Source organism: Triturus cristatus, chromosome 9 (genome assembly GCF_964204655.1).
Source record: "Triturus cristatus chromosome 9, aTriCri1.1, whole genome shotgun sequence".
In the NCBI taxonomy this organism is placed as follows: Eukaryota; Metazoa; Chordata; class Amphibia; order Caudata; family Salamandridae; genus Triturus; species Triturus cristatus.
In genome coordinates, this window is record NC_140592.1 from 734380242 (window position 1) to 734397040 (window position 16799).

At 43.1% G+C, this 16799-nt stretch overlaps 1 long non-coding RNA gene across 1 annotated transcript in view; it reads right to left on the minus strand.

Moving 5' to 3' along the window:
* Positions 1–16515, minus strand: part of LOC146798668 (uncharacterized) — a 199496-nt gene extending 182981 nt beyond the window's left edge. Inside the window, exon 1 of the long non-coding RNA XR_014969199.1 lies at positions 16433–16515. This is a non-coding gene — a long non-coding RNA (uncharacterized LOC146798668). The remainder of the gene's footprint in view (positions 1–16432) is intronic.
* Positions 16516–16799: the final 284 nt, after the last annotated feature.

Sequence of the window (16799 nt, forward strand, 5' to 3'; positions counted from 1 at the left end):
TGTCAGAGACACAACCAACTGGTTGTTATGTCAAACTCCTGCATTATATTGGTGAGCTGTCGCACGTAAATGTTAAATAGTGTGGGGCTAAGAGACGAATCCTGTGGGACACCACAAGTGATTGGTAGATAGTCTGAGAAACAGTCCTTCTCCATCACTTGTTCAGATCTCTTCTCTAGGAAAGAGGTGAGCCAGTCCATAGCTTTGCCCTGTATTCCCACTTCCTTTGGTCTGTCTTGTAAGTAGTGAGTCATGCAGTCCCACTATGCACGTAACTATGCAATATGTTAATCCAATAGACTCATGTGACGCCCCCCGTATTTGGATGATAGACTGGTTGTGAATAACGATTACAGTACAATAGGCTACTTTGGATAATTTCCGTTGTAAGGCAAAATAGGTTCATAAGAATCGGGGTAATGTTTATGGCTGTGGTCCCACTCCACTAAAGTTTAAGCAGAGAGATGGCTGGCAGTCGCTGACTAACACAAAGTGCATGGGTGGGAAATTATGGGACTCACACATTATGGAAAGACAAGTTCAGTGCCCTAAAATAAATAGCGTACAGTGTGCAAAAAAATATGGTTTTTTTTCAGAAAACGTGGCAGGAATATTTAACATGCGTGCCGATTTAGACTCATTTCCCTAATATATATATATATACATTTAAAAGCACTTTGCTTCTGTAGACTTCTTAGATCACCATATTTGGAAAACTGCATTCTCTGCCAAAAGATGTTTTTACCCCTTCCCATTCACATTTATGGTCCACCACTAACTCTAATTTGACAGTTGCTTTGTTTTTTTTATTATTTTTCCTCCGCAGCGTGACCAGGTGAGTTATTGAATGCTGAGTATCGGATCAACTTCTGAGTCCAAATTAGTGGTCTACTGGCTGAAAATGGTACCTGGTACGACAGTATAATCTGAGACCCATTTAGTTACTGAAGTCTAATTCATTTTTAGGTCTCGGCTGCGAAAGGCTGCGCTTGCGCAGTCTCGCTCCGAGATTTAATGAGTTTGAGTGACTTTGAGAAGAGGGGCTTGCACCCACCCCTCTTCTCTCCTGTTCTCCATTGGCTGGCCTCTTAAATGCTGGCCAGCCACTGGAGAAGAGGTCCAGTCACTCCGTTGAAGCCCCGTCCTTTTCGGATCGGGGGGCGTGTTTTTTGCGAGAAGTCTCAGGGAGGAGACAACAGCAAAACACGCCCCCGAATCCGAAAAGGACGTGGCGTTTCTCCGAGGCATTTTCTTCTCAGCCTCGGAGAAAGGCAGTGGTGTGATCGTCCGCTCCCCCTGCGTACAGCTGCTGCCCTGGTCTCCTCACCCTGTCCTCTGCGGAGCTTATTGTTTACTTTTTTTCCCTGCAACTAGTTCTAGAGCGTAAGCTAAAGAGTCAGTAGCAGAACTCTGAGAGGAAGTAAACAACTAAATGGTGTCCTGTTTTTATGATGCTTCGCGCGGCGCGTCAACCGTCAGGCTCCGAGTGATTCGTTGACAGGTATTAATAAGCTAATTGGGTTGGATGCGGGTAATCCATTCGCACAGCTGCGACGTGCCAGTCATTCGTGCCGCCATTTTGGAAGAGGGTACTGATTTTGTGGGAGTGGCAAGAAAGCACCCAAAGTAGTGTACATGCCTTCCTAATGCTGCGTCCAACCCTCTGTAGAGCGTGCGTGGATTGTTATCTGTATCAAAAACTTGGTTGAAATGTTTCTACAGATAAGGCTACCGTGTTTCTTGGCACCCTTCATAATAGCAAGGCCGCCAGAGACACGACGAGATATTGTCTTTCGTTTGTTTTGCCCATGCTACCACCAGTGGCATATACTGTCCTTTAAAAGTTGTTTCACGTGATACTTTTAATCGAATAATGTAGTAGCATTTTGGTTTTAATTACTAAGTGAGTGGTCCTTCTTCTCTGCCCACTGCGGCTCACAGTCCCTCGCCTATCGTTACTAAGTTGGTAGTCCTTCCTTGATGGCTCTGAGTCCCGGCATGTAGTGTACCGAAGAGAGCGGAGAATGCACTTTTCAGCCCTGGTCCGGAGAGCTCTCTGGGTTCAGGAGCCGATCTGTAGGTGCATCACCAGCAGGGTGCGTGTGCTTAAATTTTCTATGCTTCTGGCGGTCTGGTTTTCAATTGCCTACACTGTATGACATTTCCACCTTTGCAATTTTTCAGAGTCTGACATTTAAGTACTTTAGAGGTGACACTTGGTGAGTTACATCGCAGTTATGTCGCATGAACAAATTACAGAAAGTAATGTTTTTGTATAATTAAATGTTCCAGAAATTCAACAGCAGTAACCACTCATCGAGATAGATGTTTTGTATAAGGAAACCTCAACTACATTTTTAGGTCGAGGCTAGGCAGCTATGAACATTGTCCATTTACCGATCTTCTGCGGAGGCCCTGTAGTGCATGGTTGCCCTGTGAATGACATGCCTGCACTGTAGGTATTAACTTCCTGGCAATGGTAAGTGAAGCAGTGTATGATGTCAGGTTGTTCAATGCTTGAAAACATTTAGGCAGGTTTCACATGGGGTGCTACGTAGGAGACTGGCTGAGCTGATGTTGCTGGTGGGTTGTGTATTGATGAGAAATCCACCAATGGGATATTTGTCCCTGTATTTCGTTAATAAATTAAGTCAATGCATTTGACAATGTGTGAACAGTGCTCTTTACAGTCAGATTGCGTTGCCTATGCCGGATGCCTCTATTTTCATCCCATGCATACTGAGTCTTTAGAACACGCTGATCAGCTGTTGAATTTGGCTGTCTTATACTACTTATATAGAAGGGCAATTCACATGACAGCTCCAGAAAAGTATGACTGACTTGATTATCACTAGGGCTACTCACTTTTATCTGTTCATACATTGATGAACTATCCTACTTTATGACCTGGCATTGTTAAAGTTAGAGCTATAGGCATTGCTCATGACATTATTTTTGTTTATGTTTTTGTTTTTAAAACATGTAGAGAAAAGGCATTGTTATTTACAATGTCAATAGCTTAATCAGTGTGTGTGTAGGTGCAAATGCAATAGGTCTCGCATTTGAGAGTGATTAAGCTATTGACATTGTAAATAACAATGCCGTTTCTTTAAATGTTTTAAAAACAAAAACAAACAAAAATAATGTCATGAGCAATGCCAATAGCTCTAACTTTACCAATGCCGAGACCATTGCATTGTAAATGCTTGTTTTGTAATGTGCAGGTCATCTGATTTCCCAGCATCTGTCCATATTGAAATGTAGATTGCATCTGAGTCTTCATCGCAAAGGATGTGCTGAGCCCAACTGTTTCTGCTTTGGGTAGAGTCATTACCACCCTATTTTTTAATTTAGCCTCAGACAAGTGTCTGAAAAAACTTGGTTCGTTTCCCTACACACACGTACTGGACTTCTGCAGAACACCTAGGTTGTGGTGTCATGCAATATCTAGATTCACATTTATTCCCAGGGGTACCCCAATAAAGTTGGAATATTCAAGCCCTTCATTTTCCTCCAGGCACACTCATTAGATGGACCTTTTTTTAACCACATTATTCTGATCATTATTTCCTCATATATCGACCTGAGCACTATTTAATGTGAATTTAGCTGGTATTGTAGCATCATTTTGATCTGCAGTAATTAAGTACTGTTATCTGTGATGTTAATGTTTGTGCTGATAAATCATTGTCTGTGCAGTTGTAAAGAGATTAAACACTATTTTAACTTTATACCTAATCAAATCCAGACTTAAGAGTACCTTAGGTTTAAATCTGCGAATAGCACCTTTTTCAGGCAGGCATTAGTATACTTTCGAGGGACTGCTATGGCATAGCAAATGTTATGTTACAAACAATGCATGACGCAGTTGAAAAGTGTGCTTCTGGAGCAGGTTTAGACCATTCTAATATCTCTTTTCATATACTGCATTTATGAAGTAGGAAGCTATAGAAGTGTGGATTAGCCTAGTTTGGGGGTTAGAGGAGACAAAAAGACACAATTATGCCATACTTGAATTTTGTGCTCCTAATTCAAAAATGACAGTTTATCATTGTGCATAATCGTGCACTCAAGGAAGCCTAGCAACAAGCTTTCTGAAATTGAATCTTACCAAGGAATTCAGTGACCAGTTAGTTGCAAGAGTAGCATAGCTTAGGTAATGACAACATGCTATTTACAGCAAAGAAAATGGCATAAATGTAGTATGTAGCACTATATAAACCTAATTGATCACGTGGTAAAGCCAGGGATTTGCAAAACACTAATGCCTCACTTAAATTGAAAATACATTTCAAATTTATCATTTGATGGTTCCTCCACATTTAACAGTGTAAACAGGGTCGCGTGTTCGTTCCTTAAGTGGGAGAAATAAACGAGAAACAGAGGAACGAACACGCGACCCTGATTAACGACGACCAAGGGAGACGATAAATTATACGCTCGCCCCTATATAACAATTAGAAAACGCGATATATGGATTTATACCCACATGGAATGAATGCGGTTCCAGATAGAAGAGCGACCGAGATTGTATCCGGCCACTAATATGAACTCGGACTGAAGTTAACTTTCTCTATGCGTCCTAGGACAAGGATCAAGTAAACTTTGCAAGTTCGCAGCCATCCGCCAAGGACTCTAGAAGTACTCCTCTGTAGGAGACATTCTTGCCGAAGTACGGTTGTACCGGTGAATTCGACATCGTAGTTGAACACATATATACACAAGGATAAAATATTTTGGGTCCTGAGGAAGGTGGTCCTATGTGGAGTTTTCACCACCGAAACGAGTCGACGCCTGTTTTTTCTAATGTGTTAAATTTGGTGCAGTTAGGGAAAGACAGGGATCAGTGAATCATGTCTGACACTGCCTTTGGTAAATCCAAATTGACATATGTATGACACATTGCTTGTTTATTATTGTTCTCCTTTTTATGGCATGTAAAAAAAAAAATTCTTAAAAAAACTGCAAAAACGTTTTTGCGATTTTAGCATTTTAAATTGTGTATGACTTTTTGTGGATGATTTATTGTGTTATACAAAAGATTTTTTGGATGAATTTACATTGATTATTAAAACACAGATATATTTTACCCTTTTTGGTTTCATGACAAGTGCTTCTTACAGATTCAGCATTGAGGGGAAAATGAAGTGGAAATATAAGCTTGTTTGATGATTGAAAGGATAGTAATCTTTGACCAATAGCCAAGAGGTACACATATTCTTATACTTGTATTCCTGGGTGCTCCAGCCTTTTGGCTCTGAGAGTCCCCTCTCCTTATTTTCAAGGTTACCATCACCTCAGACAAATGGGTGAAACAAATAATTCAGAACTAATATCTACCCCCCCAAACATTCCACCCAGGCGGCGCCCAATGTCACAAGAACATTTAATACTCCTAAAGCAGGAGGTAATCTCCCTCCTACAAGAACAGGCAATAGAACCGGTTCCTACCAACCAACAAAACATGGGAGTCTACTCCCTATATTTTCTCATACCAAAAAGGGGCGAGACTCTGCGGCCCATCCTAGATCTCCGGCCCCTAAACACGTACATACACTCCGACCATTTTCATATGGTAACGCTTCAGCAGGTACTTCCGCTCATATCCCAAAACGACTTTTTGACTACCTTAGATCTAAAAGACGCGTATTTTCACATTCCGGTGCACAAAGCTCACCGCAAGTACCTCAGATTTGTAGTGGACGGACAACACTTCCAATTCAAGGTGCTCCTGTTCGGAGTCACAACAGTGCCAAGGGTATTCACCAAGTGCCTAGCAGTGGTAGCAGCACATTTGCGAAGACAACACATCCACGTCTTCCCATACTTAGACCACTGGCTGATAAAAGCCGGGTCATACCATCAATGTGTTCAACACACATCTACCACCATTCAATTACTCCACCAGCTGGACTTCACAGTAAACCACCAGAAGTCCCATCTCCAGCCATCCTACATAAAACAATACCTCGGTGCCACCATAGACACCTCAAGAGCACTGGCCTACCCCAATCCTGCCAGGATTACAAGCATTCAAGCTCTACGCGTAAAATTCGCACTACAACACTCCCTTCCAGCTCGAGTGTTTATGCAACTAATAGGGATGATGGCCTCTTGCATTTTCATAGTGCCTCACGCAAGACTCCAGATGCGTCCTCTCCAAGAGTGCTTAGCGCGCCAATGGAACCAGGCCCAGGGTCAATTAACAGATCTGGTGTTGGTAGACGGTCGCACCCATCGCTCTCTGCAGTGGTGGAACACCACAAACCTTTCCAAAGGTCGACCGTTCCTGGACCCGGTTCCTCAAATAGTACTGACAATGGACGCATCGTTCTCCGGCTGGGGAGATCATCTACTACATCTCACCATACAGGGCAAGTGGACACCTCAACAAAAGTTACTCCATATCAACCATCTGGAGTTACTAGCAATCTTCCTAGCCCTAAAATTTTTTCAAACTCAAATTTCAGGCAAGGCAGTCCTGATCCGAACAGACAAAATGACAGCCATGTATTATATTAAAAAACAAGGCGGCACACACTCTCCACAGCTCTCTCACCTAGCACAGAGCATATGGAGATGGGCAATACCCCAGAGAATCTTTCTCCTAGCCCAGCATGTCCCAGGAGTCCAAAACACAGTGGCAGATCTGCTCAGCAGGCAGACACAACAGATCCACGAGTGGGAGCTTCACCCGCAAGTTCTTCACCTGTACTTTCAAATGTGGGGGCATCCACAGATAGACCTCTTCGCCACCCATGATAACGCCAAATGCCCAAGCTTCACCGCCAGATACCCTCACCCATTGTCCAAAGGAAATGCGATATGGATGAACTGGTCAGGCAGATTTGCGTACTCATTTCCGCCTCTCCCACTCATTCCACTAGTGGTGTGCAAACTACAACAACACTCCCTCACAATAATTCTAGTAGCTCCAACGTGGGCCAGACAACCGTGGTATACCACACTGCTGGAACTATCTGTAGTGCCGCACCAAAAACTACACCTCTCTCCACACCTCTTAACCCAGAACCATGGGGAGGTCCAACACCCAGACCCAGCGCAGCTCGACCTTGCGATCTGGCTCCTGAAGTCCTAGAATTCGGATACCTAAATCTTCGCCCTGACTGTATGAACGTCATCTGAGAAGCTAGAAGACCTACCACTAGAGCGTGCTACGCCGCCAAGTGGAAACGTTTTGTTATTTATTGCCATAAAAATACCATCAATCCACTGGACGTGTCCATTCAACACATAATAGGCTACTTACTCCACCTACAAAGGTGCAATCTAGCCTTTACGTCCATTCGACTACACCTCGCAGCTATTGCAGCTTACCTACAAAACAGGCAACATCTCTCACTTTTTAGAGTACCTGCCATTAAAGCCTTCATGGAAGGCCTTAAAAGAATAATTCCCCCCAGAGTGCCACCGTCACCTGTGTGGAACTTAAATATCGTTCTCACAAGGCTAATGGGGCCTCCCTTCGAACCTCTGCATAAATGCGAACTACAATTCCTACATGGAAAACCGCTTTTCTTGTAGCCATCACTTCTCTTAGAAGGGTCAGTGAGATACAAGCACTTACCATTCAAGAACCCTTTCTCCAAATGCACCATAATAAGGTTGTTCTCTTTACCAACCCAAAATTCCTCCCTAAAGTCATTTCTCCCTTTCACCTAAACCTAACAGTAGAACTACCAGTATTATTCTCGCAACCACAGACCGTTGCGGAAAGGGCTCTTCACACACTGGATGTCAAACGAGCCTTACTCTACTACATTCAGAGAACACAATCTTTCCGTAAGACCAAACAACTGTTTGTTTCTTTCTCTCCACCACACAAAGGTAACCCCATCTCAAAATCGGGGATAGCTAGGTGGATTGTAAAATGCATTCAAATCTGCTACCATAAAGCAAAGCGAACGCTATCCATTTCCCCGAAAGCCCATTCTACACGAAAAATAGGGGCTTCCATGGCATTCTTAGGGAACATCCCATTATATGATATCTGCAAAGCAGCTACATGGTCAACACTGCACACTTTCACCAAACACTATTGTGTAGATGTGCAAACTAAGCAACAAGCTAGTGTGGGCCAGGCTGTACTCAAAACGTTATTTCAAACCACTGCAACAGATACGGGTGGTCGCCGCTAACGGTGGGTACTGCTATATAATCTATGCACAAGTGTGTAATCTGCAGCTCATATGCCTCGAACGGAATATGCTACTTACCAGTATGCATCTGTTCTTGGCATGTAGAGCTGCAGATCTACACACGCCCACCCGCCTCCCCGGCTACCTTTATCTGTTCCAGTTTATCTTATTTAGATAGCACACACATGGGCATCTTCACTGTTACTACTACGCTCCATCTGTCCCTGCTGGCGAAAAACAACCTGAGGATGGAGCCGAAGCCCATGCGCAATACGATCCAAAGGAGGAGTCACCGACCTCGTGACTTCCAAAGACTTTCCAAGAGGAAAAACAAACTGCAAACATCCAACACAAGATGGCGATCTATGCACAAGTGTGTAGATCTGCAGCACTACATGCCAAGAACAGATGCATACTGGTAAGTAGCATATTCCTTCTCTAAAATGTCCCTGAACCAACTAAATTGACCTCATTTGTAAAAAAAAAAAAAACACCTCCTTACCTGCTCGTCCTCTGCTGGGTTTTCTTCGGCATTTCCTCCATTGCTTTTTCAAAACTGGTTCTCGCGGACACGAGGCTCGTCGCTGGAGCCTGGTTCTGCCGGGCTGAAGGGAGTCCTCTGTGTCGGCGTTCAGTGCGTTCAGTGGCTGAGGCGTTCTCTTCCTGCCTGTTTTTTTCCCGCTGCCTTCTGTGCTTTATTTTGGTGGGTTTGTCTATTTTTTCAAGGGGGGGTCTCCCTGGTGTCACGGGGGTCTCAAGGTTGCATGATAGTTTTCTTTTTTTGGCAGCATGGCCTGGGGCGTGCGTGGGTGCCCCTGTGCTTCGTCGGGGGTCGGTTGCTCCAAGCCGCCGGAAGTATTGCCGTCGAGAGACGGGTGGGGGCAAGGATTCCCTTCTGGGGCAGTCCGGGTAGAGTTAGCTGCTGCTGAGTGCCCGATTGACTGAGTTGACAGTGCATAGAGCTGAGGGGTTGATATCTGCCTCAAGGCATTCCCATTCCTTTACAGATTGTTGAGTGGTATGGTCATTATTGATACTATTGAAACAGATTTGTAAACCACTCCAACAGTTACTTCCTTTATTCCTCACATGAGCCCTAGACGCCCTAAAGGAGTGCTTAGTAGCGACCTGCCTTCACCACAACAGAACCCCCAGAAGAGAGGGGAAGGCAAAGATAAACAAGAGAGTCTGGTGGTCTCTCATAGCCCACCTACAAACAACTCCATACTACATATTAATATTGACACTACGGGCCTCTCAACTCAGACCACGGGCGTTGCCAGCATAGCAGACGTGATGGGGGGGGGGGGGGGGGGGGGAACAGGCCTCTAGTAAGTATGCCTTAAGAAATAAAATCTTTGGCTCTTCAAAATCTATAGGAAGCGTCATCGCTGCTCCTCCGGCCCCAGGCCCTGGCAGAGCTGTGTCAAAAACATCTGGCAGGAAGGCAGCGGGCAAGATTCCTACTAATCTTGAAAAACCCCAATTATCCGCTACAACTCCCTCGGCACGGCAGCGGAAGGAACTATCCCAATTGAGAATAACCCTGTCTCTCAGATCGTACTTTAAGATGCTCCTAAAAACTCAGCAAATAAGTACACCCCGATTAGAAATGGTGGAGTCTTCTTCTCAAGTTGTGACCCCCCCTCGGAAAAACACCTGAAGCTACAATGGACTCTATATGTGATAATGCCTTGGTTGCGCAGGCAGCTTACTTGAATCTTCCAACCTCAAATAGGTATCAGGTGTTGGGGGACTGTGATAGCGACCCTGCTAACCTCCCTGAGGAGACTTTGTGATTGACCCCTAATGCCCCCCCTGAAATCTAACAGCTCTAATCAATCTGAACTGATGAAGATGTTAGAGGGACTATCCAAGGAGATTAGGAGTAAGTTTGTGATATCAGAAAAGAACCAGGCAAAAATCCAAGACATGTGAAGCGCTAGAGGTAAAACTTTCCACAATCACAGAGAGGATTTGTCTGATGAAAGCCTCTTTTGAGGCCTTAAATAAGGAAGTAGAGACCAACCGCGCCGAGATCCAAACATTAAAAGGTGGTAAAAAATCTGGTTTGGACAAAATTGAGTCTCTTGAGAACAACAGCAGATGAAAACATTAAAATTCAATTCAATTCAATATTTATTCGGTTTTAAAAACCATAAAAGATACACAGTAAAAAACAAGTAAACATTCAGAAAAGAGAAATACCACCAGTTCAGTAATCATTTCTTTTGGCAGTCGTTTTGTGCATATTCAGTGTTTGTTCTGTTTAAAAACCAGGCTCTTAAGCAATTTAAAATTTTCTAACACAAGTAGATAATTTACGAGTTCAAACATTAAAAAAGTTAAAAGAAGTCTTTTAGACTTCCAGGCTAGGTTTTAGGCTACGAAATGCTGGCAAAGACAAAAGAGAAAACAACTCAATGTTGGGGTCTCGACATAAAGTGCAAATGCTATAAGGTGCCAAAGATGTTTATAGTTCCTTATTGTTGCAAACAAGCCTCTGTGCAGGCATATAATATATGGCTAACAAGTCATTAATTAGAATTAGAATTTACCCTGGTTAAAATGCAAGTGTTTGTAGTGTGCAAAGTTCTTAATGTCCCAGAGGGTTTGGAGGGTGATAACATTAAAAGCTTTTTTTTGTTGCAGATTTATATAGCACAAGCTCGACCCGAAGGTATTGGAGCGCTTACATAAGGGCCAGTTATGTTACATAAGGCCTCTTAAAAGAGTATATTCCGACCATTGACTCTTTGGATCTCAAAGCCGACATTCAGAGAATCCACAGAGACCCCTTTTCAAAAAACCCAATCAGGAAAACTCCTAGAAGAATCCTAGTTAACTTTAAAACCTTTCTTTTGAATGAACGCGTCCTATCCGATGCACTTACAGCCAGCTCCTTCAACAAGGGAGATTGGTCGTTCCAGATTAGATCGGACCTCTCTAGAATAACACAGGATAGACAATGGGAACTGGGGAAGTTCATCCCAACATGAAGATCTTTAGGTGCAACAGTCCAATTGAGGTTCCCCGCTCTTCTGAAAGTAATGTGGAAGAATAAAATGTTTAACTTTAGAGAACCTAAGGAGGTGGGGCTCTTCATAGATATAATCAAGGTTCAGGGATAATTTGACGATTTGGTTCTCCGAGCAAGTATTTCCGGGGGGTGAGCTCTACTGGGTGGTTTATTATCAGGCCCAGGCTATTTTTAGGGAGGGTTCCCTTGGGGGGGGGGGGGGGGCACATTTAGAGAAAGTTATTTTTGAGTTTCACTGGGTGGGGAGCATATTATGGAAAAAAGAAGAAAAAGTCCTCATTGGCTCAGTACACAGGATATTGCAAATAAAAATGGAGTGGTCTCTGAGCAACTAACTTGCTGGCTGTCTATGACATTTCTAATTTCTGCAATGGTGAGTTAGTTAGAAACTTTTGAGTAGACAGAGGAGAATCTTCCAATATCTGAGCCAATCGAAGTATGATATAGTTATCCTCCAAGAAATCCATTTAAACTTTGACGAATGGGAGTTGATTTGTGCTAAGCAGAGACGGATTGAATTCTCTATTCATACCCCACAACCCTGTTATACTAAAGGAGTGGCTTTGATTATCAAGCACTCGGCTAAAGCAACACTAGAAGATGTTATGGCAGACTCCAAGGGGCGATGGATCATTGGCGATATCAAATCCAAAAAGAATGGTGTACCCTTGTAGGCTACTATGGTCTGAATATAGATGATGAGGGCCCTCTAAAAACTATTTATAGTCATCTGATTCAATCTAACTTTCCTATTATTATAGGGGGTGACTTTAATATTCTCCTGAATCCCGCTCTGGATAAGTCTAATGGGGGCAGGGTAGTCACTACAAAGATGGGCTCTTTTGCGAAAGTCTTGATGAAGGACTAGTTCTTCAAGAAAAAGAATCAGAATGTGGGGGATCTGGGACAACTGGGTTAACAACTTGATAATATAATATTCTGTAAATTCACAAAACCTATAAGGTTCGATGACTATGTTATAAGTGAGATTTACGAAAGAGATATCATCCTCTATATATACCTTCCCTAGGATTTAGGCAGCTGGTTTCGTTGGAACCCTGGGTACCCAAACAATCAGACAGTACCATTACCTTTGTCCGGGGACCCAAGAATAAACCATTGGCTTGCTTAAAGACTTTTCACTTATCTATAAATGTGGACTAAAAAAAAAAAAGAATAAAAACAATAACACTCCAAGCCACACAATAACACTCCACTCGATGCCACTCCAAGCCACACAATGCCACACCACGCCACTCCAAGCTACATGATGCAACTCCACTTCCTGCAATGCCATTCCACATCACACAATGCTGCTCCACTCTACTTCACACAATGCCACTCTACTGCACACCACAAGATGTCACTGCAGTTAATGCCACATTAAGCCCATCTGCCATTCCACTTCAAACAATGCCACTTCATGCCACACAGTGCCACTCCATTCTACTCCACTTCACACAATGCCACGCTCTTCCAAGCCACGTAATGCAACTCCGTACAATGCAACTCCACACCATTTCACCGAATGCCAATACACGCAATGCCATTCAAGTCGACACGAGTCCACACAATGCCACTCCATGCCACACAACGCCACTCCACTCAAAACAAGGCCACTAAACTTCACTCAAAGCCACTCTAAGCCACACAGTGCCACACCAGGCCACTCCAAGCTACATGATGCCACTCCACTCCCTGCAATTCCATTCCACATCACACAATGCTGCTCCACTCTACTTCACACAATGCCACTCTACTGCACACCACAAGATGTCACTGCAATTAATGCCACATTAAGCCAGTCTGCTCCACTCAATGCCAGCCCACTCTATTCCATACTACACAATGCCACTCTACTAGATGCCACACAATGCCACTACATACAATGCCATTCCACTTCAAACAATGTCACTCTATGCCACACAGTGCCACTCCATTCTACTCCACTTCACACAATGACTCTCCCTTCCATGGCACGTAATGCAACTCCATACAATGCAACTCCACACCAATCCACTGAATGCCAATACACGCAATGCCATTCATGTCTACTCCACTCCACACAATGCTACTCCATGCCACACTACGCCACTCCACTCTACACAAGGCCACTAAACTCCACTCAAAGCCACTCCACGCCACTAAACTCCACTCCACAGTACCACTACACTTCATGCCACTACTCCACTCCATACAATGCCACACAATGCCACTACATGCCATACAATGCTGCACACTCTACACAAGGGCATTCAACTCCTCTCCACACAATGTCACTTCATGCCACACAATGCCACCACTCTGCACAAGGCCACTCCATGCCACTCCACACAATATCCCTCCACTCAGCGCCACTCAACTCCACTCCAGACAGTGCCACTCCACGCCACAGAATGCCACTCCACTCAATAGCACACAATGCCACTCCACTCTGCACAAGGCCACTCCATGCCACTCCACACAATATCCCTCCACTCAGTGCCACTCAACTCCACTCCAGACAGTGCCACTCCACGTCACAGAATGCCACTCACCTCAATAGCACTTCACTCAATAGCACACAATGCCACTCCACTCTGCATAAGGCCACTCCATGCCACATAATGCCACTCAACACAATATCCCTCCACTCAGTGCCACTCAACTCCACTCCAGACAGTGCCACTCTGCGCCACACAATGCCACTCCACACAATGGCACTCCACTCAATAGCACTCCACTCCATGCATGTAGTAATTGTATAGCTCTTAATTCCTTGTGGCACAGCACCCAGGATGATGTGCTGCATGGCTTAACACTTATAAGGCCAAATGAAAAGAAAGTTTTCTTTGGTTTATAATTACAATACAACACTTCCTACAAAAATCCAACCACTACTTCTCACCACAATTGTACAGAAGAGTCTAGTTGTAAACCCAAGGCTCAAACACAAAGGAATAAAAAATATATCACTCTTATTTGCATATAGTTAAAAACAATTAATCATAAAAAGTCAGTTAAAACAAAGTTGCATAAAAGTTACATACATTTCAAAGTCATACATCACTTGTAATGGATACAATACTACATGTGGCTGAAAAAACAACCAATATGTCTATAAAGCAATTCATCAGGATAACATTTCATACAAATAAAGGAAAGACATACATAAGAAAAGACAACTCAACGTGGAGAGTACATTGAAAAAGACAGTACAATTTGTCATAAGCAACACACATCCGTGTTATAGACACATTGGACCTGGAACCCAATATATTGTGCCAAATTCAATATCTGCAGTTCCAGCCACTACACAGATTATGTACCCAGGAATCGACGCGTTTCGATGGTGAAAAGTCCCATTAAACGATCTTTATCAAGACATGGAATCTGACTCCCACAACACCTGTGTGATGCCAATGTTTGGTCTTATAACTTTACGTAGGTGCCTTTCTTGCATCCGGTTTTCACAAAAGCTAGGGAGTCTGCCGCCCTCCTGAGCAAGACACCTTACTTGTAGAAATCTGCTATCGTTGATCTAGGAATTCCTCTAGTTGCAATCTAGATTTTGGAAATTATTATCCTTTTTCTACGTCTCAAGTTCCTATATATTTGATGCTTGGACTACGCCCTTCATCAATTGGGCCTTATATTAAGCCGTCCAGCGCGTCCTCACGCTACATACAGCGTTCCAGAAAAGAAACACTTCTAAGGTCCCAAATGGTGAGACCGCTTGGCTATACCAATGCTTTTTTTTTTTTTAGGGACATGACATTTGCGCTGGCGACCGCACTGGGGTTACTTTATTTGTATTTACTATGTCACCTAGTTAATTGTGACCATAGTAAAACAAATGAGCCCCAGGCCCTGTCGGCAGAGCGTTCTGGCTTTGTTTTGTTCAAATAAATGCAGTGCCTCATGACTTCATAAAGCCGGAGTTCTAATTATGCGTGACTAATGCATTTTAATGGCGTGATGCGGTCATCTGCATTAAAATGCGTTAGTCTAACCCCTGATACGTGGTACTTGGCAGAGCTCTCCAGGTTTGCAGAGGACCTTCGTGTCACCTGTACTGTGGCAGTAAAATAAAAGGTATGTTCATTTATTTGTGCATTTTTATATAGCACAACCTTTACCCAGAGGTGTCAGACCGCTTTACAATAGAACGAAGTATATTACAATAGAACTAAGTAAATTACATAAGGAATGAGAGTAGAATGGAAGGTAAAACTACTTATAGGTACTTGTGGTAGAATTTACACATTAACAAGTTACAGATATATTTGTGATTATAAAAAACGAAAGGTGGCACGATAAGGATAATACAAGTACAGAATATTTACAAAATTGAGCTCTTGTGAGTGTCATGTGGCAATCAGGGTCATGACCTGGGTTGAGGCAAATTGGTGAATATGGCATTAGAGCTACTGCTTTTGGAAATTTGGAACTCCGAACAAATCCAGGTCGCCATTCAACGTCCCATGAAGCCGTGCACATCACATAAATTTCGGTGCAAAAAAAAAATGTTTCAAACGCGTGGCAAAATCTGGCTATCAAATAAAAACAATCAACAACGTGCAGCCTATGTAGGCTGCAAACCCATTCGCACTGCTTCAAAAATACTGTTTTCCAAACTTTCCAAATTTTTCAAATAATTAGTCATTTATTATTGTTTTTCAAACTTGACTTGATGTTGTAACGATGAAGTTATCCAAATATCCATAAGCTTCACACAAAACAGTTGTGCCCATCCAGGCCTCTTACTACATTGCGACAGGACATTCAGTTCATGGATTGCAGCAAAAATCTTTTTATTCCCAATGCATTTCGGGCATCTTTATTTGCCCTTCGTCAGGGGAAGCTGTTTACAAAAAAATGAAACCCATCTTCATTATCCATATTATCACACGTAAAAATATTTGCAACATAGCGAATAATAACCTACAAAATCAATCCTTCTAACTACCTGATTAACCTTTACCCCACTGTGAAAAGTTAATTCAGCACGGTGACGTCCCCCTCTCCTCCTCGATGTAAAACCTACCTAAACATTTCCGCATTGCTGAATACCCACTTAACATCACCCAATCATTTTAACGTGACTTATACATCAAATACTTACATCCCTCACCCCAAACATTAAACTAATGCTGACTACCTGTGTACCCATGCCAAACTAAACTAATGCTGACTACCTGTGTACCCATGCCAAACTGTTACATGATTGTACATCCCAAAGCCTCCAGTTTACCTGCGAGTGTAAACGTTGTTCGTCTGCTGTTTACCGCTTAACTGGTCAAACTGTCAAGCTCTTATTGCGCGCGCTATTTGAACTCTTACTTACGCGCCACTCACACCTGTGACTCCGATTCTCTTGCCTTTAGTCAGAAACAATTAAAGGGCACCACCCCTTATTGGCCACGTGTTTCCGCCTTATGTTAGTTATTCTATACTACATGTCCCATAAATCTTTGCTTGCCTGCAACAATACTATATTTTCAACTCAAACATAAACATCGTGTAAAAAATGCAATCAACGTGATTATAACGAAAACGCTCGACAGTTTAGTGTCCTGAGTAATGATACAGGTCAGTTATTGCTGAACATCAACTTGCAG